This window comes from Pan paniscus, chromosome 9 (genome assembly GCF_029289425.2).
Source record: "Pan paniscus chromosome 9, NHGRI_mPanPan1-v2.0_pri, whole genome shotgun sequence".
Classification (NCBI taxonomy): domain Eukaryota; kingdom Metazoa; phylum Chordata; class Mammalia; order Primates; family Hominidae; genus Pan; species Pan paniscus.
The window spans coordinates 79963891-79990573 of NC_073258.2; the positions used below are offsets into that span (position 1 = coordinate 79963891).

General features: G+C 45.5%; 1 protein-coding gene across 4 annotated transcripts in view; it reads right to left on the reverse strand.

Annotated features, from left to right (window-relative positions):
- The window catches only part of TENM4 (teneurin transmembrane protein 4), a 3002963-nt gene that overhangs the window by 378001 nt on the left and 2598279 nt on the right, over window positions 1-26683 (reverse strand). The window lies entirely within an intron of this gene.

Consider the following 26683-nt stretch of genomic DNA (forward strand, 5'->3'; position numbering starts at 1 on the left):
AATGATTCCTATTGTGGAACAGAGAGAAGGGCTTGCACTCAGAACCAATGCTTGACAGTCAGCGTCTGCTCTAAGATGCCTTCTTTTTATGACACATCTCCAGGGAAAGCATAATAGGGACATTTGGCCAGACCATCCTACCCAGAGGTCCTGCAAAGTCAAAGCTGGACAAAGGAAGCCGGAGACAACCATAGCCTGAGACATCTGTTTTGTTCATCATTGGATTCCCAATATCCAGCATAGGGCCTGCCTAGAGTAGGTACTGTACACATTTCCCTTGCCTGGGTGAATGAATGGATACATGGATGAGAGAACAATCACCTCTACATCAATATCTCCAGGACCTCTTATTCAGCTCCAGGTGTCTGGTAATCATGTCTACTTAGATGCCTCCCAGGTGCTTCAAACTCATCACATCTGAAATTGTAACTCATCAAGTGCCACCTGCTGTCCCTGCAAACTCCTCCTTTGGGACTCTGGAATATCAATGCCATCTTTAACTGTCTGTACTTCTCCTTCTTACCTTCTTCATCTACCAAACTCCCAGTACAAATGTTACCTTTTCCCCAATGCCTTCCTTGGCCACATCTTGCCTGCCCCTCTTCACTGGCCTTCTTTCTTATTTAAAAATAGATTTGAGTTTGAGGTGATGACTTTGACTTTTTGTGAACAGGGAAGGGAGGCTGAGCAACACACAGGCAGTTGAGCTCTCTCTGAAGGGCAGAAACTCCTTTTTTTTCTCTTCCATTTCATCTCTCTCTGTTGCTTTTCTAGCTGCAATAGGACAGAACCCTATTTGGGGGAAACAGAGAAAGCCAAGACCTCTGGGCACTAACTGCAGAAGTTCAAATCCTGGCTTAGGAAAAAACCATCTTAAAACTATGCAAGAGTTTAACTTGGCAGGTAGGTTGCAAGAAGCCTAGCCTCATAGAAGAGAAAGAGCCAGGGAAGGGAAAAAGCTTTCATACTGATGGTTCTGCTTTCAGGTGTCACAATGGAAAAGTAAAGTTTGAAACTTCTGATGAAGTCCACTGACTGCCCAAAGACCACCAGGATTACATCTAGAGTGATAAATAAATGTATTTAGCATGCTGAAGCAAGGGAGAATGTACCCCAGGGGGGCCTCAGGCACTTGGTGGCGGTAGGGTCTTGTGTTGGAGCATTCTAAAGAGAATGCGGAAAGTTCTCTTGGAACTTGGGGCCCCATTCTTCCGGCTTAAATAGCTGTTACCTGCTTTTTAAGCCCTGTCCCCTTTGCCCAATTTTCTAGCTAGGTGAAGAAACAACCCTTAAGCCCTATCCAGAGCAAAAATGATTTTGTGATTTGCAGCATCTGTGCCTGGTGCTCTGCTGAGTCATGCCCACTTGCCTCACAGCCTCAAAGGGTTTTTGGTGTTGTGGTGATGGCAAAGTGAATGCCACCGACAGAGGACAAATCCCAGCCCCACACTTGCTGTACATCAGCACAGCTGTCAGCCTGGCTCACATTTCAGAATCTTTCAGGAAGCTGTGAGACGCAGAAAGAAGCCAGTTTTAGGCTCTGTGGGCAAGAAGATACCTTTTGACTTATAAACTGCAGATCCTCAGATGTGGATGTTGTCATAGGAGTGAGTGTGTTGGTCCTGCACATGGTCCCCAATAGAACTCCTCTACAGAAAAGAACCCTTTTATCAGCAGATGGGCAGGAACCCCTCAGAGGGAGAGGTAGACACTCAAGCTTTCACTTAAGACATCTATAATAAGGGGAGGGAGAGCATTAGGACAAATATCTAATACACGTGGGGCTTAAAACCTAGATGACGGGTTGAAAGGTGCAGCAAATCACCATGGCACGTGTATACCTATGTAACAAACCTGCATGTTCAGCACATGTATCTCAGAACTTAAAGTAAAATAAAATAAAACAACAAACAAACAAAATACCTCCTATAAACTGTGAAACAATGAAATGAGATGGAAATGTATCTAAAGCATTCAACACAGTGTCAGACATGTACTCAGTGCTTGCTAATGCTAGCTTATATTATTCTGATGATCATATTAGCAAATGAAAATTCACCTATTCACTGAATCTTTTGGGGACCACTACTATATTCTTGGCTAAATAAAAGAGGCAAAATGATTAAAAAAAAAAAAGACTTCTATAAAAAGCCACCAGCCAGCTAGAGCAACCAGAACAGAACCTCTTCGTGTCTCTATTCTCTTTTTTCTCCCTCCTAACCCTGGAAGTCTTTCCTGAGGACTGAGTGCAGACCCGGTGCAAGGATGTTGGGAAGTAACTTTGTCTCTGAGCTTCAGTTTCTTTTTTTGTAACATGGGAGTCATAACATTGACCTAAAAGAGTTGTGTGCAATTGAAGAGACAAAGAATGTAAAACATAGTCTGTGAACCTACAAAAGGTGCTCGCTCAGCTCAGTTTCAACCACTATTCCCCTCTCCTTCTTCCTCACTGACTGCCTTTGTCCAGCCTCCAGGAGCAGCCAGCCTCCAGGAGCAGCCAGCCTCCGGCCTCCTGCCTCCTTTCTGTGCCAGCCCAGCAACCTGAGTCACACTCTGGATTCAGTCCCAGTCTGCTTGGCTGAAGTCTGGTGTTTGCTGCACTTACTATTCCAGGCACCCTGTGATTTACTTTTCTAGTGAGTTAATTGCAAAATCCATATGGAGTGGAGAGAAAACATCAACCCAAGCTTGCCATGAAAAGCAGGGGAACAGAGGAAGTTTTCCATCTTGGCCAGCACAGCCTGGAGAGGAGGCAAAGAGGGAGGATGATGCTGCTGCCCCACTTGCCAAGCTCAAGGCAAGTCACATGGTGTTCAGGCCTCTTTACTCCCCCTTTGTTTATTCTCTCATCTAATTAGACAAAAATTTAAGTTTTAGAAACCCACTGTGGGTATAAACTATAGGTGATCAAATCTCAATGTGCATAAGAAGCACCTGGGAAGTTTATTTAAAATGCAGATTCCCAAGCTTCTCCTTCCAGAGTTTCATCCAAGAAGTCTAGGCACAACCCCAGAACTTGCCTCCTGCTTGTGCCCAATGCAGGTAATCCACAGACCAAGGGTTAAGAAATGAAAATACAAAGGGAAGGGCAGTGCAGTAACTCGGGAGTTAGAAGAATTTAAGATTGGTTCTTGGACAAGTCATTTGCCATTCTCCTCTTTTTTTTTTTTTGAGACAGAGTCTCACTCTGTCACCTTGGCTGGCGTGCAGTGGCACAATCTTAGCTCAATGCAACCTCCGCCTCTCGGGTTCAAGTGATTCTCCTGCCTCAGCCTCCCGAGTAGCTGGGACTACAGGCATCTGCCACTGCACCTGGCTAATTTTTGTATTTTTAGTAGAGATGGGGTTTCACTATGTTGGCCAGGCTGGTCTCGAACTCCTGACCTCAGATGATCCGCCAGCCTCAGCCTTCCAAAGTGCTGGGATTACAGGCATGAGCCATCATGCCCGGCCTCATTTGTCTCTTGAAGCCCCAGATTTCTTATCTCTATAGCAGGAATGAGAATACCTACCTCACAGGACCATTGAGAGAATAACAGATATTGAAATCCCTTAACACAACTCTTGGCACATTGGAGGCATTAAAAAAAAAAAAATCGAAGAAACAATTTACTTTTCTTTCCTGGAGAAGATTCTTTTTAAAACTGGCCCAAGGCATCTTTGCTCATGAATGTGAATACATTTTTGTATCTGTTTACAATTTACAACATCCAAAGAGTGGCCTTTGGGGAAGCAGGCTCTTGTTTTGAAATCACTTTGAAGATGAAAAGGTGTCAAATCCTCCAGTCTTGGTTGGTGGAAGTTAAAACAAATATTTAATTTGGAGAGTTATAATTTATTAAAGCCTTTTGGAAAATGAAAGTACTATTTATGTTGTCACAAGGGACCCAACAGTTTTGAATAGTTTGTAGTTAATTCACTCATTTTGTTTAAGAAACATTTACTGAACACCTGGGTGCCAGCCCTCGCAGGGCTCAGGGTCTGAACAATGATAGTAACTTGGTTCTGACCACAACGGGGGCTATAGAAGCCCAGGGAGCAGTGACTTCCCTTAGCCGGAGGGTCTGGGCCTTAGGAAGGTGATCAGCAGGAAATGACTCCATTTTGAAAGCACCCAGATTTATACACAATAGACCTGGTACCAATAGATGGGTAACTTAAAATCCCTGGAGGAAAAAACTACTTTCCCCAGAGGTTACCCCTACACCTTTAATTTCTTAGACACTTGGGAAGGGTAGGCTGACTCTCTTCTAAGCTTTCAGGCCCTAATATCCAAGTGCTTTAAGACACCTGGATTTAGAGGTTCCACAGGTATACAGACTCAACAATGTCTAGCACTCAGCTTATTACTTCTCTCTACAATCATGCTCCAGCATTTCCTTGCTGCATCCACACAGTTACCCTGCTATGGTCTGAATGTTTGTGTCCCCCACAAATTCATATGCTAATACCTAAACCCCAAATGTGATGGTATTAAGGAGGTGGGGCCTTTGGGAGATGATTAGGCCAAGAGGGCTCTTCCCTTATGAATGGGATTAGTGACCTTATAAAAGAGGCTTAAGGGAGCTTGTTTGCTCCTTCTACCATGGGAGGACACAGAAGGCACCATCTGTGAAGCAGAGTGCAAGCCCTCACCAGAAACTGAATCTGTTGGTGCCTTGATCTTGGACTTCCCAGCCTCCAGAACTGTGAGCAATAAATTTCTGTGGCTTGTAATTTACCCAGTCTAGGATATTTTGTTATAGCAGCCTGAAGGGATTAAGACATGCCCCAGTCAAAATTCAGGCCACAAACCTGTCCATTTCCTTTCCCCCAACCCACATCTATTTAGTTACCAAATTTTAATCACTTCTTTCTGCTAAGTACCTCTTGAATCTGTCTGCATGATTACTATTCAGATTCCGGGGGCCACAATCTGTCTCTATCTCTCCTCTGTCAGGTAGAACCAGGGTGATCTTCCTAAAATATATAGGATCATATCCTTTCCTAGAAAGCTTTTTAGTAGCTTTCCCTACCTACAGAATAAGGTTCCAACACCTACATGTGGTGCCCAAGCACGTCTTGCCACAAAAGCCACCTGCGCTGAGCTCCCTCAGTCATACGGTACATGCACGTATGAGCATGCCATGACATTTCCTGGCTAGACTGCCAGAAATCCCACCCCACTATGGGATATTCCAGTAAATGGCTCCCTCCTCTCAGAGCTAACAGCACAATTCCTCTTCCCCCTCTCCAACACATTTTTGGATTCCCTCAGCTATTAGTTAAGTCTGTTCATTTGTCTCTTCCGCTAGATGGAAACACCTCAGAGGATAATGTTCTATTGTGTTCATACCTCAGATCTTTTTATTCTATGTTGTGTAGAGACTTTGGGTACTCATTGTGTCTGGTTCTCTTCTGCTTCTGGCGCATGGAAGGTGCATGTTTCCCTGCTCCTTTGTAGTTAAGTGGGGCCATATGAATAATTCAGGCCTATGGGCTGTGAGAAGCAGCCAAAAAGGCTATTTGCTCCAGAGTGGGTAGCTCCACAAGATGGTGGAGCTTCTGTCACCCTGGGTCCATGAGAGACTGTGTGGAACAAAGTCTCCCCCCAGCCCCAAAGCATGTTGGGTACATAACATGAGAAATAAACTCTGTTAAGCCACTCATATATTAGGGTTGTTTGTCACTGCACCATAAATTAACCCTTTGTTGTTAATTTAGCTGTTAACCTATGCTGACTAATACAGAAACCTTATTTTTGTCTATAATCACTAAAACAGGACATGGAAATATCAGGTTCTCTATAAACATCTGATGAATGAATGAATGGCTGAATGAACAAATAAGCCTAGAAAAATGAACATGAGATCTGGAGTCAAAAGAAAATAGCTTATAATAACCACCCCCATCTCTTGCCCCACAGTGCTATTCTTATCTCCATTTGGCCTCAGAGGCAGGATTTAACCTGTTGATTCTGCTCTCTGAAGTATCTCTGTACTGATGCCAACCCAAACTGCATGCAGACCATGGCTTATGGCTCACTGTCTAGAGGAGGGGAACTGGTGACATATTTTGCCGGTTTTGCACCAAGCCATAATCCCACTGACTTTGAACTTCATGCTTCCAGGGTTACATCTGGACTCGGCCCCAAGGATGGGGATTCCTGAGCTCCCTGAACCAAAGGCTGCTAATTCTAACAGCTCTCCCAACCCCATCAGATTAAAGAATGGCCTCATTAGACCAAATATATGTTTACATGTGGGGAAAATATTCAATAATTATCCTTAAATCTTTCAACACGTTTCAGTTAAACACAAAAGCAGGGCTGTGAATTTTGGATGAATTCTACATATTTTCAAAAACAAACACAAACATAAAGAATGTCATTCCAAAGTCATAGGTTCGTGAAATTACTGCTTGGCAAGAAGGTCAGGGCACTAATAAAAACGTCTAGCAGGCCGAATCTAGCTAATCAGGTCAGAGGGATCCCTGTGCAGCAGTGCTGAGAAGGGAATAGGGTGGGGTGCCTAGGAGGCAGCAGGACTGGGTAGGGAAGATGGTAGAGCCTTCAGCCAAAGGACGCAGAGGGACTGTCCTTAGCCAAGGTCTGTTTTGCTAATATGTCAGTAATACATGGTTTCTGTAACCTCTAGCTGTGCTATGCTTATAACTTAAGCTTGTGAGTGCTGGGCCTGAAACTATTATGGAGGAAACACATCGTACTAAACGCAGGGTGGGTTCATATCCTGTCACATTCCTTAAGAGCTGTGTGGCTTTGGATAAGTCTCCTGTTTTTGTGATTTTTAGTTTTCCCATGTATAAAGTAGGGGTGAATATAACAACATCTCAGTGATTTGAGGATTACACAGACTACTTGGGTTAAAACGGAAAACACATTTCAGCAGCATATTAGTCTGCATCCCCTAACCCCAAACACATTTGTATCCCCGGGGCCTGATCCTACGGATGCACTCAATAAATGAATGCTGAAGTGAATAAAGCGAATAAGGTGCCCTGGGTTGTTTTTTTAAAGTATGTTTATTATAGAAAGTATACATAAAACTCATCATTTTAACCATTTAAAAGCATGTAATTCAGTGGCATTTAGTATACATCTAATGTTGTGCAACCCTCGTGACTACCTGGTTCTAGAACATTTTTGTCACTCCCCAGAGAAACCCCCATACCCATTAAGCAGTTATTCTCTTTCCACATCCCCAAGTCTATGATGATTTTAGCTAAAATCAATACTTTAAAACATGGCTGGAGGATATTGCGTTGGTGAGAAAGTTGGCAGGAGCTGGTCAGGCAAGAATTGATTTCCTGAGTGTCCACTGCGTGCTCCTCTCTGTGGGAGGCACAGGTAGACGCACGGTCACAGCTCCACTGGGCATGTGCAACACTATGAAGGAGGTTGTGTTCCGGGAATGTGAAGAAGCACAGTGGAGTTGGAAGCTGAATTAAGGGAGAGTGGTGAGAGATGGGGTCAGTGGGGTCAGAAGGGGTTGGATCAGGAAGGGGCTTGGTGCAGTAAGATTGGGATGTAAGTCCATGAGTCGATGACTAGAGGCTCAGCCCTTTCCTCTCCTACCTAGTGTGGTTTGAGGATGCTTTTAGGAGGAGAGAGACAAAGAGACATGCACCCCACCCCCTTACTGACAGGTCTGCAGTGGAGGGCCCTGGCCTGGCTGCTACTGGAGCTCAGGCTGCAGAGGAGCCCGGCTTGGAGGCAGGCAGCCACGGACAGTTAATGAGTGATTTACTGGTGCTGCTGCAGAAGCAGCTTCTCTGGGACCTGTTCCTAATTAACAACCACTAACTGGATGACGCCTTTTTTTTTTTTTTTTTTAAATTAGAAAAAGCCCCCAAAGCCCTTCTTCCTTATCTTAGTGGGAAGAAAGACTTCACCTTTGCCTGCTGGTTAATTCTAAAATACAACAGGTATTTGGCAGAAATCCCCACCCACTGCTTCACTCCTATGCAGACACGCAAAACACACCCTCATGTGGAGTCAAACCCACACATTCTTGCTCACATATTCCCCAGTCACACATTTGTTCCTGCGCTAATGTAATTGCACTGACATTGTCACACACTCCCACTCATATGGTGTCAAGAGCATCTGCACTTTGCACTTGCAGTCACTCTTACACGTGCATTCCCACACAGCCACATCTCCTGCTGTTCTAGGCAAGGCCACAGGGACACACATGGTCTCAGGCAGGAATCTTCCCTGTGGCATCATGCCTCCGGTGAAGGGGCTGACTCACTTAGAAGGGGCTTAAGATTGTGTGTCCTGGCCCAGCCTGGTCAGCTGTGAGATGCTGTGAGCCAGGGAGATGGGGAGGGAGTTGCAGCCAGGCCTCAGGGGCCCAGCATGGAGAGTGGCAACTGCTCCATCGTTCAGAACAAAACGGTTTCTTCTGTTACAGTTCATGGAGCACCAAAAAGCTGCAAATTTAAGACCCAGCCTTCTGAGGGGTGGGGAGTTAAAAGAGCCTGTCATAGTGCCTGGCAACTAATGGGGTGTGCCTGGCATCTGTTATGGGATGAACTCTCCCCCACCAAAAAAAATGACAAGTTGAAGTGCTGACCCCTAGAACTTCCAAATGTGACCTTATTTGGAAATAGAGTTGTTGCAGATGTAATTAGTTAAGATGAGGTCGTAGCTGAGTAGGGTGGGAACCTACTCCAATATGACTGGTGTTCTTATAAGACAGCAGCCATGTGAAGACAGCACCATGCAGGGAGAATGAAACCGTGTCACAATCCAGGCAGAGACTGGAGTGATGCAGCTGCAAGCCAGGGAATACCAGAGATGGCGGCAACCCACTGGAGCTAGGAAGAGGCAGGGAAACATTCACCTACAGGGTTCAGAGAGAGCACGGCCCTATCTATACGACCCAGAACCACGAGACAATGAATTTCAGTTGTTTTGAGGCACTTGGTTTGTGGTACTTCGTGACAGCACCCTAGGAAATGAATACAACACCCAATAAATATGAGTTCTATTCTCCTGTTTCTTCTTTCTGGGCCTCCATCTAGCATTCAGAAACATGGGCTTGATGATTCATCAAGACACGATGAGAACCCATTCTAATCTATACATATTTATGGAATTTTATGTGCCAGGCCCTGATTACACAGAGATAGATAAACCATGGCTTTGCCAAGATTGACACAGATCTGTGAAAAGGTTTCACGGCATTACCTTGAAATAATACTTAATTAAAAGTAATGGCAAAACCCGCAATTACTTTGCGCCAACCTAATGTAAAGTGGACCACTGAAGAAAAATAATACCTCTGACCAAGAGACAGACTTAAAAAGGACTTTGAATTCCCCCTCCCTCCACAAAACAATGCTGGACCTCTGACAGGGATGACGAGGTCACCCATCAGATCTACTTAAAAGGTTTCACCCCAGCTTTTGAGCTCTAGATATTGAGTTTCATGAAGACACTGTTGTGGTGGAATACAAAGCTAATCAATAGTGGGCAGCTCGTTTTCATATTAATTAGCCAGCTGTGCAGGAATAAAAAATACATCAAGCTCACTCGTGCTCTCTGGGGATGCTCACTTTGCTGGTGCAATGACAGCAGCTCCCGGGAACCACCACACTCTGCCAGGGACTGGGCTTCTGTGGGCCATGACAGTCTGTGGTCCTGGAAGTGCTCTGTCTGTGAACACACTTCGGATTTGTCTCAGAGCTCTTAGGCTCCTTGGACTAAGACCAGTCTCAGCTAACAGCTCGGCAGCACTTCTCCTTCAGTGCCCATGTGTCAAGGGGGCCTAGGGTAGTGGGAGGATGCAGGTTTGGAGTCAGGCGGGTATCTGTGTTTGAATTCAGCCTTATTAGGCAGGTGGCCTGACAGCTGGCACTTAATTTGTTTGAGCCCCTATTTCTGTAGCTGCAAAAAAAGAAAATACCAATTTTATAGAGATTTTAAGAGGAGAATGAAATGAGATAGTGTATTTGAATAGGCTTATGTAATATGTGACCTGTAATAAGTACTAAATGATAATTATTAAATAAATAATTATTGAAGAGCACTTAATTAATATAATAACACCTATTAAGTTATTTTCATTATTATTTTTCCTAGACACAGATTTATCATGGCCACAGGTCACTGAAGGCTCTTGAAGCCCTGTCATACCTGGTACAATTTTTCTTTTCATTTGTCTTTTGATTTGGGATAAAAAAGGAAAAATTAGTCCCTGACAGCCAAGAGCTGGCCTGGCACTCACAGTGAGGTGATGGCATTCACCTGTTGAATATCAACAGTTTCACATACCAACCTCAGACAAGGCAACTCTGACTGTAATGGATCAAGACAAAAATAAGGTCACTCTACAGTCATGTCTGAACTCAGACAAAAAGCACAAGAACATTGTTCAAACCACACAATGACCAAACACTCCCTATCCTGCCTAACATGAGTGACTGCCACCTTTTTTCCAGTGACCACTTTAACTTCACATCATTCTTTCTGCCTTCTACATAAGATTTATGAAGATACCCCGGCAGAAAGTTGCCCATTCCCTGACAGTATGCAGTCTAGAGCAAAGCCCTGATCCTGGACCCCACCCCCAAATCATGTGACACAAGGGCCAATCCTGCACATCCTTTCTAACACCCTCTACCGAGACCCTAATGGCTCTGCATGGTGTGGTGCTTCTGTGCTGCAAAGAGTCTGTGATCGCGTCTTGGTTCAACCAACTGTATGTGAGTTTCTGGTAGTCTTTGGCCGGATTGTATTAACAGAGGTTTCAGTGTTACCCTGACCTAGCAGGAAGACTGATTCGGGGTAGCAACACATCTGGGCCTTTTCTGTACTCGGATACCAGGTAAAGCTTTCTGCCTAGCCTACTTTCTCTATCAAACGGGGATCCTGACTCCACAACCTTTAAGTTGCCTCTTTTGCCACTGGAACTCCTGAAAACCATGTTACAGGATGGGCAGGGGCCATTCTGGTGGGCATTCTTCTGTCTGTGGTCCCATCCCAGATCTCCCCTGGTCGGTGCTTAGAACTTCAGGGGACCTTAGGCATCATTTTATCCAGTTGCCCAAGCAGAGCTGGATTTCTTCTGCTGATTCTCTGGCTGATGGTTACCCAGAAGAGTCCCCGGCACTGATGTATGCCTACGTAGGTGTCTGTCTTCTGTATACCATGAGCCCCTGGGGTAGAGACCATGTCAGGTCCAGTTAGCCTTCCTGCAGCCAGGCAGCACTAGCACCTTGCCTGGCACAGATTGCTGAATGGGAGCAGCACACAGACAGTCATTGGGCAGCACAATTCCCTCCCCCAGTCCCCAGTTCATCAATACAACTATGGACCAAGTAGCACTGGCCCACTGTGAGAGTCGTTTGGACACGGCTTTTCCCCCCTACTCAGGATGCATCATTTCATTTTTCTCTCCACTTTCATTATCAGCACTAGCAGTGCGCTTTAACAGAATTTCTCATAAAGTTTATAATCACTCTCTAAGAGTTATTGCACGAAGGATGATGACTAGAGAAAGAACTACAAGGCCGTCCTGAGAAGTATACACTAGGGGGATCTGCTAGGGCCACTCACTAATCAAACAGGAGGGCAGTCCAAGAGGCAGGGGGCAGAAAGGAGTTAACATAGCAGGCCGAAGCCTGCATCCTTAGAAAGCTCTGCTTGCAAAGCTGGCCTTGGGCTGGTGCCTGAGAACCTGGCTGGTAAACAGTTGCCTAGGTCCTAAATGGTAGGAGGGGCTATCTGTGCCTAGATTGTATTATGCCTAGATTGTACCAATAATGAGTGTATGTTAAACACCTTATTTCCTTCTGGGAGTTTGGAATTTGGTGCATGCTAGGCAGAGGGCACCTATGTGACTAGCACCTGATCAACACTTGGGGCCCTGAGTCTTGAGCTTCCATGGTAAACAGCACTTTGTAGGTGTCATCACGGCTCCTGGCTGTAGGAACAGAGCACTTCCCGCATGACTCTGCTGAGAGAAAAACTCTCGGAAGCTTTTGCCCGGCTTCCTCCGAACTTTGTCCCATGAAACTTTTCCCTTTGCTGATTTGCTTTTTTTTCCCTTTTGCTGTAACAAATATCGTGAGCCCCACTCTATGTTGTGTCCTGTAAATGCTTTTAGTGACTTATTGAACCTTGGGCACATCCGGACCCAGGCTCCAAGGCCAAAGGGCCACTGTCAGCATTTAAAGCCAGGGTATGGGCTCAGGTGCCCTGGACTGGGGAGATGATGTCATGACTTATGAAATGTCAGGTATTAAAGGGCATTATGAGCTATTACGCACTCCCTAAATGTGAATAATAATGGCCAGGCTGCCAGAGCAGACTCTTAAAGAGCTTTTGAAATCTGGGGAAAAAAGTGACACAATCTTTTTTCAAAATAAAATCCATCTTTTAGCACTAGCTCTAGTGCTGGGGTTATAAATTATTGAAGGCTGTGGATGCAGGTAGAGAGAAGGGCAAATCCTTTGGGCTTAAGCGGTTTCCCTCTTTTTGCTACCAGGTGAGGCTGCATGCAGAGTGAGAGAGAGACGCCTGGAGGCACCTCACTTCTAATTGCTGTCTAACTTCTGACTTAGCCCATTTGGTTCCCATTTGAAGCACCTTCTTTTGCACTTTCATAGCCCACTTCACACCCATGAGGGCTCTTCTCTCCTCCCTCTTGCATCTTTACAAGCAGCTGGAATTGCAAACAATTTCCCTTTGTTTATACCATGCTTTGAACCTGGTTTGTTCCATACACTTATTTCCTTTTTGGAGGCACATTCAGGAAAGCAATTTGTTTTGTAGTTAAGGTACTACACAAACTAAGTACAGCAAACTCATTTAGAAGCCAGGCTGCTGAGCAATGGCAGAAAGAAAATCCCTCTTCGGTGTTTGGGACCAAAAGGATTTGGCTATTTATTTGAGGGAGAGTTTCTTCCAGAAGAAGGATCCTTCTCACAGAGCAAACTGGGAGAAAGTGGCCTGAAGAAAATCAGGCTGACTGGAGCCTTTTCACACTTGGTCCTGGTACCTAGGGAATCATCTCTGGCAGTTAGAGCCAGGCTGACCAGCTGCCAGAGAGAGTTATGAACAGCTGTGCATGCGTGTGGAGTCAGATAGACCTGGGGTTGAATCCCATCTCCACCATGGGCCAGCTGCATGATCTCAAGAGCACTTCCAAATGAGAATGAGGCCGATATCTACCTCAAAGCTTGTCACAAATGTTAAACAAAATATGAAAACACTTTGTAAATCATGAAGTGCAATGCATTTAACAACATACACTTAAATAGCACTTCCTGTGTGCCAGACACGATTCTAAGTGCTTTAACTTTCTTACCTCATTTAATCCTTACAACCACACTGTGAGAGAGATACCAGAATTATCCCCATTTTATGGGTGAGAAGACTGAGGCATGGAGAGATGAAGAGACCTGCCTTGTTTAACACAAGGTAACACAGCTAATAAGTGGAAGTGCTAGGGTTCCAACCGAGGCAGCCTGGCTCCAGAGTATGTGCTTATAAGTTGGAGTCACCAAGTGTGTGTTTGCAGGGGCTAGTCTGATACATCAACACCTTTTTAACCTGTAAAATTACTGGCAGTCATTCACTCAAGTAGTTCTATATTCCTGTCTCCATCAGGTAATATGACTAGGGTAAGAGCTTTGGATTTGGATAGCCCTGGGTTAGCTATCAGCTTTGTTAACTGGCTAGCTGGCAAGTTACTTATGCTTTCGAGGCTTCAATTTCATCCGCTTTAAAATGGGAATAACAACCCCTGTTTTTCTTCTTCAAAACTTTTAAGTTCAGGGGTATATGTGCCAGATGTGCAGGTTTGTCACATAAATAAACGTGTGTCATGGTTAGCTATTCTTCCTGATGCTCTCCCTCCCCATTGCACCAACCTCCAACAGACCCCAGTATGTGTTGTTGCCCGCAATGTGTCCATGTGTTCTCAGCATTCAGCTCCCACTTATAAGTGAGAACATGCAGTGTCTGATTTTCCATTTCTGCGTTAGTTTGCTAAGGATGATGGCTTCCAGCTCCATCCATGTCCCTGCAAAGGACATGATCTTGTTCCTTTTTATGGCTGCACAGTATTCCATGGTGTATATGTACCACATTTTCTTTATCCAGTCTAACATTGATGGACATTTAGGTTGATTCCATGTTTTTGCTATTGTAAATAGTGCTGCAATGAACATAGGTGTGCAAGTATCTTTATAACAGAGTGATTTATATTCCTTTGGGTATATACCCAGTAATGGGATTGCTGGGTCAAATGATATTTCTGCCTCTAGGTCTTTGAGGAATTGCCACGCTGTCTTCCAAAATGGTTCAACTAATTTACACTCCCACCAACAGTGCAAAAGCATTCCTTTTTCTCTGTAAACTTGCCAGCATCTGTTGTTTTTTGACTTTTTAGTAATAGCCATTCTGACTGGTGAGAGATGATATCTCATTGTGGTTTTGATTTGCATTTCTCTGATGATCAGTGATCGTGAGCTTTCTTTCGTATGTTTGTTGGCCGCATGCATATCTTCTTTTGAGAAGTATCTGTTCATGTCCTTTGCCCACTTTTAAATGGGGAACAACCCTTGTTTTATAGGCTGATCATGGGAATGAAATGAAGTAATGCATGCACACTATCTGGTTCACTGTAAGTATATAATAAATAGTGAGCATCACTCCTGTAATTATTGACAGGTAGAGTTTATGAGTAAAAAGAAATAAAGAAAGGAGCAGGGGGGATGTGGCGAGGGAGGGAGGGAGGAAGAAGCAGTTAACAGCAGCATCCATCACAGCTTATGCACCCTTTCAGAGTCTCTTGGGGCCGCCATCTGCTGGCCTCTCAGCCAATGGCAGCACTTCAGCTGCCACTGTGGCCAGTCGGTCCATTGAATTCTGCTGCCTAGCACCCATTAACTGCTTGTCTTGCCTTCCACCCACAGACTATTCTGGAGAGTAGACTGCTATGTACAGCCTGCCTGAGAGCCTTCTCAGGAGGCATTCCTGCTTAGAGACCAGATATGTCTCCTTGCAGCTTGTTGTGAGGCACTGGCAAGCATGGTAACACATCACCTTTCTTTGCTTCTCATCTTTCTTTGTCTCACGTTCCTGAGTTGACTTCTCCTAAATAAAGCATCGGCTTTTAATCTTTGCCTCAGCTCTGCTTTCTAGGAAACTCAGACTAAATCAGGTTTATTAAGACAAGAAGATAGTAATTATATATACAAACGAACTCTTTATAAACAAAATCTGATAACCAGTTGGGCACCCTCTAAAGGATTCTTGAAGTCAAAATTTGGCAGAGGCGGGACTTGAGGTTCTTGACAAGTTCATGGTTAGTTAGTTATTCAGGGCACATGCATTATGAATGTGGGTTCCAGCCTGACCTGCAGCTTTATTTATTTAAACTGCTAGTAATTCAAAGCTAAAGGCAATTGTAGTCTTCTCAAGAACAAGATCACTCTAGATGTCATGTCTGTTCTTACCTGAATCAGAGAAGGCATTTGTCACCTTTAACTTCTCCCTGCTTAAAATTTCCCTGTGGTTCCTATCACCTTCAGGACAAAGGCTGAACCCTTGAGCCAGCAATTCAGAACCATCTCCTGCTATGATGCAACCCAGCTCTCCTCTCTGGCCTCATCTTTTCTTAATCTCACAGGCTTTAGCCATAATAGATCTTTGCTATTTCCTAAACAGTCTCCACCAGCCAGAAGTCAGACCCATGTTCTCTGTCTGCAGTCCAATGCCCCTTTTCCTGATTGCTGCTGCTTCCCACCATCAGAGGAAGCCGGGCTTGTCACTTTGGGGAGAGTTTTGGGAAGGTCTGGTCATCCCTAAGGGCTCTTCCTGAAGGAGGTATTTTGTGGGGTATGGGTAATTGCTGCCTCCTGGGCTTCATGTATCAAACCCATATAAACTCCTGGAGTCCCTCTTCATCCTTTGCTTCCTATGCTCCCTTCCAGACTGAAGTCAAAGGAAAGCAACCAATTACTATACAGTGCTATGTCCATCTGCCTGGGTTGATTAGTGTGAAATTAAATTTGTGGTAAGGATCTATGGGTTGGGAGAAGCCAGATTTCTCTTGACATGCTAGTTTCATGTTGTGCCCATTGCTATCTGCTCTGGGTTCCTCTCCAGTTGCCTTTGTGCTCAGTGGAGAGATCCAGGTGGGTGCGTGAACCCAGCTTATGCCTCATCTAGCCCCTGTATCTTCCTAAGTCAGCTCTCCCTGTTCGGGGATGCTTTTCCTGCTGTCCCCACAGCCCATAGCTACTCTACGGCTTATTAATCATCCCAATGACCATTTACATAGGAGGGAACTGGGAGAGGAGAGAGGAGAGATGTACAGGTTCTACAAATTAGGGATTCCAGCTTTATTACTGTACAAGCTGTGTGACCTTGATTAAGTCTCTGATCCCGGAGTCAATCTTCTTTCAGCTGAATCATGAGCCCCTGCCCAGATACTTAGTCATTCTCAGAAAGGGGATCCTAGAAATACTAGGCCAACAGTTTTTGACCAAGACTTTTATATCATGAATCATGGAATTTTTGAGCTAAGGGGTCCTTGAAGGAAGGGAATTAACATTCACAAGGTCCAGCCATATTCCAGGTACCATCTTTTTTTTTTTTTTTTTTTTTTTTTTGAGACAGGGTCTTGTTCTGCTGCCCAGGCTAGAGTTCAGTGGTGTAATCACAGCTCACTGCAGCCTCGATCACCCAGGCCCCTACCTCAGTCTTCTGAGTATCTGGGACTTCAGAAGCACAGCATCATCCTTGGCTATTTTTTGTTGTTGTTATTTTTAGTTCAAACGATCCTCCCACCTTGGCCTCCCAAAGTGCTGAGATTACAGGCATGAGTCATGGTGCTTGGCCCCCAGTTACCATCTTTTAAGCTTGTTTTTATTAAAACCTATAATAATAAATATATTTTACATGACAGTCGACTACATGTATTGTGTGTAAAGTGTAACTGACTGGCTGGGCGCAGTGGCTCATGCCTCTAACACCAGCACTTTGGGAGGCTGAGGTGGGTGGATCATCTGAGGTCAGGAGTTCGAGACCAGCCTGGCCAATCTGGTGAAAGCTCATCTCTACTAAACAAACGATTAGCCAGGCATGGTGGCAGAACCTGTAATCCCAGGTACTTGGGAGGCTGAGGCAGGAGGATCGCTTGAACCCAGGATGCAGAGGTTGCAGTGAGCCAAGATCACGCCACTGCACTCCAGCCTGGAAAACAAGAGTGAAACTCCAACTCAAAAAAAAAAAAAAAAAGTGTAACTGGAATAAAAAGTTTACAAAATAATACTTATCTTCTATGTGCCATACACTTTATTCTGCTTCTCTCTATTCTATTATATTATTATTATGACTAATTTATTTATTTTGAGATGCAGTCTCACTCTGTTGTCTAGGCTGGTGTGCGGTGGCATGATCTTGGCTCACAGCAACTTCTGCCTCCCAGATTCAAGTGATCCTCCCACCTCAGCTTCCTGAGTAGCTGGGACTACAGGCACGCACCACCACACCCAGCTAATTTTTGTATTTTTAGTAGAGTAGGGGTTTCACCATGTTGGCCAGGCTGGTCTTGAACTCCTGACCTCAAGTGATCCGCCTGTCTCGGCCTCCCAAAGTGCTGGGATTATGGGCGTGAGCCACTGTGCCCAGACTATTTATTATTATTTTAAATGATGTTGCTGAGCTATAAAATTTATTTCATGATTGGTTGACCCATAGTTTTGAAAACACTGTCCTGCTCTTTCACATGCATGATCACCTTCCATCCTTATTACAACCTTAAGAGGTAGACAGTTATTCATTCCCAGGTTGCAGATGAAGAAACTGAGTTTCTCCGTTTCTTCATCTCAGTGAGATCTAGTAATTCGCACAAAGTCACACAATTCCTAAGTAGCTGAGTTGGGATTCCAAGTTTGACTCCAAAGCCTATCCTCCTTCCAAGTTATCTCACTGTCTGAGATTCCAATGACCTTTTTCGGCTGATGGGGAAACTATGATAATGCTCAGAGAGAAGTGACTAGGTCAAAGTCACACTAGGACTAGTGACACAGCCTAAAATTGAAACCAGATTCATCCCTGGACTCCACACATCTGGCACTGGAACTAGGCTCCCATAGGCAGGAAGCTCCTTTCCCAATGTTGGTTATACTCTTTCTTCCTTGAAGTCATCCTGGGTCAGATGAAGTTCAAGCAGCCTCAGAAACCACTCTCCTCGGACAAAGCTGAGCTTACTGACAGGGAAAAATGCTTCTGAAACATCTTTCGGTAGGAAGTTTGTCATCATGCATGTTGTTGCCTCCATTGGAATTGAAAATCGTGTTGTCTCAAATTAAAAACAAAACTCTCATTTGCTGTACCTCTCTGCACACTCAGCAGGTCTCAACCCAGTTTCGGGAATGCAATCTGTCTTAATTTACCATGGCTCTGAGCCTTCCTTTTCCTCCTTTTCCCTTTCAGAAGCAAGGTGCTGTTGTGTTAGTATGTGCTGCCACCAGGGAGAGTCACAGAGCTTGCCAGCAGGAAGCGGTTATGGGGTGCATTTAATCTGGGCCAGGACTTCTTAAAGGGACTCCTAAGAACAACAAAGCTAGTAGCTGTCAGTGTTGGCTCCCAGATCACAGGCAATTCCAGCCAACTTGGTGCTATGCGGAGGAGGCCCCAGGTCAAACTTCACTAAGGCAGCTTGAGGCAACCAAGCAGAAGGAAAGGCTAAAATTATGGCTTAAAGGGAAGCTGAGATTGTATCAAAAAATGATGGTTCCAAGAGTCTCATGTGGAAGATAAGGCAAGGCTGGGTGAGGGAGTCAGGCACCAAGGTCAGAAACCAAGATGATCTGCAGCAGGATGGAGCGTGGTGGGAGGAGTGGGCAAGGGATATGGCTCATCACCAAAGCTGTGGACTAAGAACAAGAAAGCACAGGGTATGGCATGGGACAGGCCATGGCTAAGGGACCCTGAACTGGGCCAAGGTAGCTGTGAGGCTGGGAGAAGGATCAGGGGCAAGCCCCCCGTCCTTACAGTACTGGCAAGCCATTTTGGTCACAGAATTTAAGAGTCTTGAAGTCATCCTCAATGCTAACAAGATGGTGGGGAGGAGCAGGGAAGAGAAAGTTCTATCCCTGTCCACAGGTACAGGTACTACCCTCACTGCCACACCTCAGTGAACTACAACCCTTGCCCATTCCTCACCTATGGCTCACTCTGACCTGAGCACCTGTTGTCTCTCTCCTGGATGACTGCAATAGCTGCCTACTTCAGCCTTTGCCTGTTAGTCTACTCTCAACACAGCTTCCAGAATCATCCCGTTCAAGTATTAGTCAGACCTCATCACTTCTCCACTCAGAACCCTCCGTGGCTCCCCTGCACTGGCCTGCACACACCCCTACTCCCTCCCCTCTTTGGCCTCCTCTACCATCTAGACACTCTGGCCTCCTTGCTGCTTTTCAAACTAGCCACACACACACTCCTGCCTTAAGGCCCTAGCACCTGCCCTTCCCTCTCCCAAGATTGTTTTTCTTCCAGACATCCTCACAGCCTGCTCCCTCACCTACCGCAAGGCTATGTTCAAATGTCACCTTCTCTGTGAAGCCTTCTCTGGCTACCATCTTTACAACTGCACCTCCCCATGACACTGCCCAGACTCACCCTGGGGACTCACTGTCCCCCTTTCCATAACAACTATTATAGAGAAACATCCTATGTTATTTATTTTTTACCTTGTTCATCATCAATTTTCCCACTAGAATGTATCTCCATGAGAGGGGGCAGTTTTGTCTGCTTTGGTCATTGCTGGAACCCCAGTATTTAAAACAGTGCCTGGTACATAGTAGGTGCTCAACAAATAGTTGTGGAATGACAGACAATCCAGCTAACTTGCAAACCTTACCTCCTAGTACACTCTGCCACCCTATTCCCAGTTGCACGCGCTTATGTCCTAGCCTCATATGACAAACCTTCTCTTGGTTTACCCCCAAGCTTTGCCCACATAGAATGTCCCCTCTTACCCCTCTTTGCCTGTTACAGTCCTTTCCAGCCCTCAAAACCTAGGGGCCAGCACTTCTTCCATAAAGCTTTCTCAGATACCTTCTGGTGGGATATTTCTCTTAATCCTCTAAAACATGTACTTCAAATGTCATTTTTCTGGCGTGTCATAATTTGAGAGTGGCCCAGTATGATCTCTGGGTCCTGATCATTTCTAATAGGTTATGGGTTCAATTTCTTTTCTGGAAGTTTCTAATATGGACAAAGAAGTTTATATTCTGGATATAGCTAGAAGCATCTCTAGCATCTATATTTTTTGGGTTGAGCTAACATGAACGTGTCTCTATAAAACAAAAAAGACTGTAGAACACGGTGGTCAAGAAGGATAATGGGTCAGGTGCGGTGGCTCACGCCTGTAATCCCAGCACTTTGGGAGGCTGAGACGGGCAGATCATAAGGTCAGGAGATCGAGACCATCCTGGCTAACACAGTGAAACCCTGTCTCTACTAAAAATACAAAAAAATTAGCCAGGTGTGGTGGTGGGCGCCTGTAGTCCCAGCTACTGGGGAGGCTGAGGCAGGAGAATGGCATGAACCCTGGAGGCGGAGTTGCAGTGAGCTGAGATCATGCCACTGCACTCCAGCCTGGACGACAGAGTGAGACACCGTCTCAAAAAAAAAAAAAACAAAAAAAAGGATAATGGATACTGTAGTAGGATGGATCTGGATTCACACCCTGGCTCTGACATTTCCTAGCTGTGCACCCTTCAATGAGATAACCTAACTGCTCCAAATCTCTGTGTCCTTGGCTAGAAAATGAGGGAAGGTTAAGAGTTGGTGGGCTTGTTGTCTCCAAGGTTCTTCCTAGCTCACAGATTCCGAGAGGCTCAGAGGCTCTGGCTCTACCAGGCTCTCCTCAGTCCTCTTGGGAGCCTGGGGGCAAGCAGCAGAGTAATCAAATGTGGGGCCCAATCCCTACCCTAGTGGATGGGACCTAACTTCCCATTCTAGAAGATGGTGTCCCATTGTACAATGAGTTGGGTTGCTGCAGTATTTTGACCACTTTGGGACTTAATGATAGATATTCTTACAGATTTTTAAAACCAAGTCTCATGGGTATGGGGCCAAGGAGAGCAGAGGATAAATGGAGTTAATTGGTAATGAGTTCCTTTCTCACTGTGCTTTGGAGATGCTCACCTAATCTACTGACTCTGAATGAGCAATTTGGCTGCCTAATTAGGTTAACCAATAATTTCCCTTTTGACACCAGGCTGCTTGACAATTTGGGGCAGGGGTAACTGTGATTCTGTTTCATTGTTTCCTTTCAAAGTAGGTTTCTTAATTTGCCTCTGGGATTAAATCATGTACATTCTTACTGTTCCCCAGACCCATCATGCTTCTGCATGCCTCCAAGCCTTGGCTCATGCAATTGTCTCTATTGGGAATGCCTCTCTCAGATCCCTCACACTCAGTGAAATCCTACTAGGCTTTCAAGCCCCATGCATAACATGAGTGGAATGAAGGAATGAGCCTCTGCATCCTCAGGGCAAAATGAACTGCTCCTTTATTGTCATCATCCAGCTTTTTAAAAAATTAATATTAATAGCTCCCGTGAATTAAGGCCCAACACAGACCTGACGCTTCACAAATGCTGTAGTACACGCTCACGGCAACACTTCAAGGAAGGAAGATGTCATGCTGTTTTTGTAATTTTTTATCATGTGAAAAATACATAACAGTTAATCTTTTTAATCATTTTGAGGAATAGAGCTCAGTGGCATTAGTGTAGTCACATGGTTGTGCATCCATTACTCTTATCTCTGAACTTTTTCATTATCCCAAACTGAAAATCTGTACCCATTAAACAATAACTCCCCAACAGCCTCTTCTTAGTCCCTGGTAACCACTGACGCGCTCTTTTTAAAATGACAAAACTGTGGCTCCAAGAGGTGAAATGCCTTGCCCAAGATCTCAGAGCTTAGACTGGGGCAACCAGGACTTGAGGCCAGGTCTCCTCATTGGACTCTGAGACTAGCATTCTTTTTCCACTCTGCAACACTGCCTGCTGCACCTCTATTAAAGAGCTGCAAGGTGGTCACAGCCCTGCCTCCCTCACCGGTCATCTAGAGTCCACATCCTAGAATCATGCTGCACACTGAAGGAGCTCAGCATAGCTGTGGGACAAATTACAGAATGAACCCACAAAAGACACTGTGTCAGCTTGACCCAGTGCTTGGGAGCGAAGCTTGAATTGCAACCTCTGCTTTCTAAAAAACATCTATTGCATGCCGACTGTTCCTGACAGGCCAGCTTCTCACTGCCCCCCCACCCCCAGCCTGTTGGCCTCTCACGGCAGGGGAGGAGAGGCCTGAGGGCTGGCTCTGCCTGAAGGCCCCGAGTAGGAAGATTTGTGTTTACATTACCCAGTCAATTCTGTATTTATTTTAGATATTAAGCAGTGACATAAAAGCTGCTGACATTAACCTTCAGGGGCAGAAATTGTCTTTAATGGACCCCATAAAAGTTATTATTGATGGCAGCTGCATGCAGCATCAGTGTGACCTCAGCAAAAGCCTCTACCGCTATCAATACTGTTGACAATTACTATTGACTAATGCAAGGCCGGGTGTGGAGGCAGAGTAAATGTTCCTGTGGCTGGAGGTTGCTGGGGGTTATGCTTCACATTTTACGTTTATCTGGTAAGGATCTCTGAGAACTTGGTTGCACATTTTTGGTGGCCTCAACTGAGAGCTGAGGACGCCTGCAGACTCAAATGGAGGCAGGCAAAGGACTCAGAGAGACCAGACTTCAAATATAAGCTCTGCCAACTTGCTGACTCGCAGGCTATTGTGTCTCAGTTTGGAGCCTCAGGTTTCCCATCTGGCAAATGGGAATGCCACTGAGTTGCCAGGGAGATTAAAGGCAATTGCACATGTACAGTGGTGGGCCCATAGCATGAGGTTGCTGCCTTTCCTCTACCCCTGAGAAGTGACCACACTGTGATGTGTTGTTCACTGACAGGTCCAGTGGAACTGAGCCCTGTTCTGATGGTGAGATCCGAGTTCTCATCACAAGAAAAGGAGAGCTCTGGCTGGGGCCCAGGGGTTTGATGAGGTCAGGGGGAACTAGAGAAAGATGGGAGAAGGGGAAGGTAAAAGAAAAGGGAGAGACAGGGTAAAAGGAACCAAGACTTTTGTCGTAGAGCCTGGCTCCAGCTCAACTAGATATGTGGCCCTGTGCACAGCCTTTAATCTCTCTGTGCCTCAGTTTCCTCCGCTATAAGTTGGGGAGATAATAGTGTAAGAGGAATGTGAACCTAATCAGTGAATAAAAGGGAGCCATTCCCATGATTGCTGTCATTATTTAGATCTGAGTACTGCATAACGAAGCTGTTAATGTAACTTCCCAACCAGGAGCAAGTAGACAGCATTTGGGCACCTATGGGGAGTCTAGGTTTAGGGAGTCCAGGCTTGGAAGGGATGTGGGAAACAGAAGCCCTTTATTAGATTCATCTGCCTACCTCCTCTGCCCACCCGTCTACCCTGAGTACAGTGAGGCTTTGAGTTCTGTGGCCAGTGTGGAAATGGATGATCATAAAGAAATGACAACATGGCCAGGGGAGCAGGCAGCCATTTCTCTGTCCCATTATCAAAGGCTGAAACTCTTCAGGCTTGATTAATATGTCATTATCACCCAACAGAGGCTTAATTCAGCTGTAATTCAGCTCTCAGGGAATATACAATAATGTGGGCAAGTGTGCACCTCTTTCTGTCATGACTTTATGGAAAGTGATCATTTGTCACCATGGCAAGAAGGCTTCAAAAGAACAAATAACCCAAGTATTTTGCTACAGAGGGAACTCACTGTAACTAGGGCTGTTAAGAGTAAAGATTTTAGAGTCATGTAGGCTTGAGTTCCAATCTCATTTTGCTAGCTGTGTGACCTATGCAGATTTCTTAACTTCTCTGGGCTGCGGTTTCCTTACTGTGTGCAACGGGGATAATAAAACCTTCTTTAAAGGGTTGTAGGGGGAGTAAATGAGATAATATAGCTAAAGCAGTTAGCACTGTGCTTAGGTTGAGATAATCGGTGGCAACTATTTTTTTTTTTTTTTGACAGAGTCTAGCTCTGTTGCCCAGGCTGGAGTGCAGTGGTGCAATCTTGGCTCATGGCAACCTCTGCCTCTGGGGTTCCAGTGATTCTCCTGCCTCAGCCTCCTGAGTAGCTGGGATTACAAGTGTGCACCACCATGCCCGGCTAATTTTTGTATTTTTAATGGAGATGGGGTTTTGCCATGTTGCCCAGGCTGGTCTTGGACTCCTGGCCTCAAGCAATCCATCCACCCCAGCCTCTGAAAGTGCTAGGATTACAGGCCTGAACCACCATGCCCAGCCATACAACTATTAAGTATTAATGCTGTTATTATTATCATTTTCCTCTTGCACACCTTCATCTTGTGCATGCAATTAGGATCCAAGAATTCTACATCTAGAAGGGCCTACAGGTCATTTAGCTCAGCTAGACCCAAAAAGCGTTTATTAGCATACTGGTTCCACCAGATGCTCTGAGAATAAAAGAGTTCTGTGGTCAAATTGATTTGGGGAATGCTGCATACATCCCCCCTTGGTAATTTATCCATTAGCATGCACATTAACATCTTAAAAACTCTAAGAAGCCCTGCAGTAAAGAAAGTGGTTTAAGTTTGTTTGATTCAGTGTTTCCTACATTATTTGACCACAGAACAGCCCCCTACCCCATCTAAGAACTAACATTCTCAGATCAGGGGATGCTAATTTCATTTAAACTATTTATTTTATAGATGAGGAAACTGAGGTCCCAAGAAAGGATGCAATTTACCCACTGCCACACCCTAGACCAGTAATAGAACTGAGGCTCCCTGCCTGCTGTGGTGTGGTGGCACAGACCCTATTCTCTTTGTGCCAGGCCCTGCACTGCCCTTCAATTTAATGCTCAAGTTCAGTGCGTGGTCGGGGTGGGGAGAAGCAGGGTTGCTGGCTGGGTATGGCCTTGGGAAGGTGGGTGAGGGAGTGTGGGTGGTTTCCCACCAGAGAGAGGGAAACTCCTCTGGTACTGAGGTCATCGGCCCCTTCACAGGGCTGGCTGGGGACCAACGGAGAGTGACACTGCCAAGCCACTACCCAGTACCCAAGCCATTGCCACCCTCCTACCCCTAGACAAGTACACAGGCTCCCTAGGCGAACATGTTAGTCCTCTGGGAGGGGTGGCAGGATGCACCTTTGGAACTCTGCCACATGGGACTCTGGACCCTAAGGGGATACATTTCCCCCACCTGACCCTGACCGTGCGTGGTCTCCTGCCCATCCCCAATCTGGGGATCAATCTTGGTTTTGCACCACTCAGTTGGAGCCTCCTCTTCAGAGACTAACCCCTCTAAGCCTCATCTCTGACCTGGTCCCTGCCCTGATCCTGGGGAATCCCGGGCAGGAATCACGAGGATCTACATTTGAAGCTAGAAGCCAGCAGGGGGCACTGGCACCAGGCTAGGTGCTTCCTGTTCTATTAATAATTCAGACTGCCCTCCCCTTACCCTTTTGCTCGCTCTGGTGTGGAAGCACCAGCGGGCCTCCTCTTCACTGGGCTTCCCAGAAACAGCCCTCCAGGTGCTGGGGCTGTTCCTGGGCTCTGCCACTCTTTCCTTTGCTGCCAGAACCCAGCAGGACCCACATCGGTGCTGACCTGGCTCAGCAAAGCTGCCCAAGGGCTGGTAGGGCATGAAATATGTAGAAGGGGAGATTCCCCCCAGGCAATAGTCTCCATGCAGGACCACGTTTGACTCAGAGCCCCTCGGAATTCTGCCAGCAAGGTCCCAAGGGAGAAAGAGGGAGACGCTGAAACTGGGCCCCCTTTCCTCCACCATGAAAAGGAGGTGTGTGAACCAGGTGTCATCTTTTCCTCCCACAGCCTCTCTCAAGCCTTGGGAACGAGCCTCAGGGAGGAGAGTGGAATAATGAGTGTGCAGCTGGCACGTCCTGGGATCAGGGGGAAGCTGCAAGCAAAGCCTCAAGTTTTAATCGTTAAAGTTTATTTTTTTTTGTCTTTTCACTTTCTTTTTATTTTTAATAGACAGATAATAATTGTATATATTTATAGGGCACAATATGATGTTTTGATACCTAAATACACTGTGGAACGATTAAATCAAGTTAATTAACATATCCCTCATCTCACATACTTATTTTTTTGTGGTGAGAATATTTAAAAATCTACTCTTTTAGCAACTCTGAAATATATAATGCATTATTATTAACTATAGTCACCATGCTGTGCAATGGATTTCAAAAACTTATTCCTCCTAACTGAAACGCTGTACCCTTTGACAACATCTTCCCTAAACCTCAAGTTATCCCCAAATGACAGTTTTTGTTTGGAAGCCATCCTCTGAACAACATAAGATGCTGATGTGGGACAGCGTTCCTAGAGGTTGCCCAGGACTGCTGAGCACCTGGAGCTAGAGATGGCATGAGCAGGATTCAGGCAGGACCAGGCCTTGCTGATTTGATGGAGGATAAACTATGGGGAATCTGTTACCACTGCCCCATGCCCTCTCTGCTCCCCTGCACACAGGCACCTTATAAGCAATGACCCAGAGGCTTAGGCGCCTCCCTAATCCGGAAGCAAAGAGCAGCGACCCAATCTCTGGCATGTCACTCATGGGTGGGC